Source organism: Schistocerca gregaria, chromosome 8 (genome assembly GCF_023897955.1).
Source record: "Schistocerca gregaria isolate iqSchGreg1 chromosome 8, iqSchGreg1.2, whole genome shotgun sequence".
NCBI lineage: Eukaryota > Metazoa > Arthropoda > Insecta > Orthoptera > Acrididae > Schistocerca > Schistocerca gregaria.
In genome coordinates, this window is record NC_064927.1 from 33,330,620 (window position 1) to 33,333,604 (window position 2,985).

Consider the following 2,985-nt stretch of genomic DNA (forward strand, 5'->3'; position numbering starts at 1 on the left):
AACGTCGGAAAGTAACTCGTTCGGCTTTTGAGTCACATAAAGTATGTGTGTTAATTTTGACGCCACTAGCTCTGCTTGTTGTCATGCAATTTCTTTGCCTCTCAGAAATGATTATGACATAAAAGTGAAGTACGTGACGAGTGTGACGTTAGGAAAACATTAGGCAGCATGGAGAGATTCTGTATGGGACCACCCAACCCAAACGAGTACTGTGTGACGTGATACCTGGCAGGTATTCACCGAGGTAGCCGGCTAGCTCAGTCGGTAGAGCGTCAGACTCTTAATCCCAGGGTCGTGGGTTCGAGCCAGACGCTGGGCGAAACGGAATTTTGTTCCGCTGCAGGTGTAAATTACCGTTTTTCTGATTAACGAGATTTAATGGAAATAGCAACTTTAAACTTTGCCTACGTCTCTGTCAGTCGCAAGGAAACTGTATTTGAAGGTGAAGGTGATTTTGTAGACATGTGTGAAAGACATGTTCTGAAATGCAAGTGTTGTTGTTTGGAGAGCACATCGGTTACGTGTCAGACGTGTAGCCAAGCAGTAGTTTGTCGCCATAGCTGCAAATATTAGCCGGTAATATGAAGTGTTGTCAGCTAAAGTCTGATGATGCAGACGTCCGTAAGGACGAAGTACCCAAGAGTACCGCTAGGCCGCGCCTCTTTAGCTCAGTGGTAGAGCACTGGTCTAATAAACCAGGGGTTTTAAGTTCCATCCTCAGTTGCGCGACGTGGCCGTTTAGCAAACAGTACCTGTGATGACGAACAATTAGCGACAGGCGTTTTTTAAGAATTACTCTCAGATGCGATTAAGGCGAATGGCGCAGATAAAGCATTTGCCAAAGCGGTACAGCATAAGGTGGGACGAGGCAGTCTGAATTACATTTTATAGATGTATTTCTCACGTATCTCAGAGCCTCTCGCCATATTCGTCGTCGTCGTCGTCGCCGCCGCCGCTTCTGCAGAAGTAGCAAATGGCAATCGTAGCAAATGCGGCGAGGGACGCCCTGCCTTCGATTCCGAATGCACAAAGTGTGTGGTCTTGTTTCTCAGTCTATATTTGGTCGGTCTCGTCAGAGGTTGAATGTAACGAATGGGTGGGAAAGAGCAAGGGGCAGCGGCTGTGTAGAACGAAAACACAAATCCTCAGGGGTGTGAGCGTTTCGAGATGAGTCGTATACGTGTAAATGTTTGTTGTCAGTGAGCGTGTGGCCTAATGGATAAGGCGTCGGACTTCGGATCTGAAGATTACAGGTTCGAATGCTGTCACGCTCGTGTTTTCCAGTTCTGAAAAAGAAACATACCGTTTTAATGTAGCAATTGAGCAGTACGAAACCGTCTGAATGTTGCTGTTGACCATTTTTTGCTTGGAGATGCTCATGAGCTTGAAACACACACAGCAAGACCGGTGTTAACTAGCGAAATGGTCGGCAGAGTGCCGACACCGCGAGTTTTGACTGGCACTTGCACATCTAAAACAACGTCGGAAAGTAACTCGTTCGGCTTTTGAGTCACATAAAGTATGTGTGTTAATTTTGACGCCACTAGCTCTGCTTGTTGTCATGCAATTTCTTTGCCTCTCAGAAATGATTTTGACATAAAAGTGAAGTACGTGACGAGTGTGACGTTAGGAAAACATTAGGCAGCATGGAGAGATTCTGTATGGGACCACCCAACCCAAACGAGTACTGTGTGACGTGCTACCCGGCAGGTATTCACCGAGGTAGCCGGCTAGCTCAGTCGGTAGAGCGTCAGACTCTTAATCCCAGGGTCGTGGGTTCGAGCCAGACGCTGGGCGAAACGGAATTTTGTTCCGCTGCAGGTGTAAATTACCGTTTTTCTGATTAACGAGATTTGATGGAAATAGCAACTTTAAACTTTGCCTACGTCTCTGTCAGTCGCAAGGAAACTGTATTTGAAGGTGAAGGTGATTTTGTAGACATGTGTGAAAGACATGTTCTGAAATGCAAGTGTTGTTGTTTGGAGAGCACATCGGTTACGTGTCAGATGTGTAGCCAAGCAGTAATTTGTCGCCATAGCTGCAAATATTAGCCGGTAATATGAAGTGTTGTCAGCTAAAGTCTGATGATGCAGACGTCCGTAAGGACGAAGTACCCAAGAGTACCGCTAGGCCGCGCCTCTTTAGCTCAGTGGTAGAGCACTGGTCTAATAAACCAGGGGTTTTAAGTTCCATCCTCAGTTGCGCGACGTGGCCGTTTAGCAAACAGTACCTGTGATGACGAACAATTAGCGACAGGCGTTTTTTAAGAATTACTCTCAGATGCGATTAAGGCGAATGGCGCAGATAAAGCATTTGCCAAAGCGGTACAGCATAAGGTGGGACGAGGCAGTCTGAATTACATTTTATAGATGTATTTCTCACATATCTCAGAGCCTCTCGCCATATTCGTCGTCGTCGTCGTCGCCGCCGCCGCTTCTGCAGAAGTAGCAAATGGCAATCGTAGCAAATGCGGCGAGGGACGCCCTGCCTTCGATTCCGAATGCAGAAAGTGTGTGGTCTTGTTTCTCAGTCTATATTTGGTCGGTCTCGTCAGAGGTTGAATGTAACGAATGGGTGGGAAAGAGCAAGGGGCAGCGGCTGTGTAGAACGAAAACACAAATCCTCAGGGGTGTGAGCGTTTCGAGATGAGTCGTATACGTGTAAATGTTTGTTGTCAGTGAGCGTGTGGCCTAATGGATAAGGCGTCGGACTTCGGATCTGAAGATTACAGGTTCGAATCCTGTCACGCTCGTGTTTTCCAGTTCTGAAAAAGAAACATACCGTTTTAATGTAGCAATTGAGCAGTACGAAACCGTCTGAATGTTGCTGTTGACCATTTTTTGCTTGGAGATGCTCATGAGCTTGAAACACACACAGCAAGACCGGTGTTAACTAGCGAAATGGTCGGCAGAGTGCCGACACCGCGAGTTTTGACTGGCACTTGCACATCTAAAACAACGTCGGAAAGTAACTCGTTCGGCTTTT

At 46.8% G+C, this 2,985-nt stretch overlaps 1 non-coding gene across 1 annotated transcript; it reads left to right on the forward strand.

Annotated features, from left to right (window-relative positions):
- Positions 1-2,679: 2,679 nt before the first annotated feature.
- Positions 2,680-2,752, forward strand: Trnar-ucg (transfer RNA arginine (anticodon UCG)). Its single transcript has one exon. It is a non-coding gene; the product is annotated as a tRNA-Arg (tRNA).
- Positions 2,753-2,985: the final 233 nt, after the last annotated feature.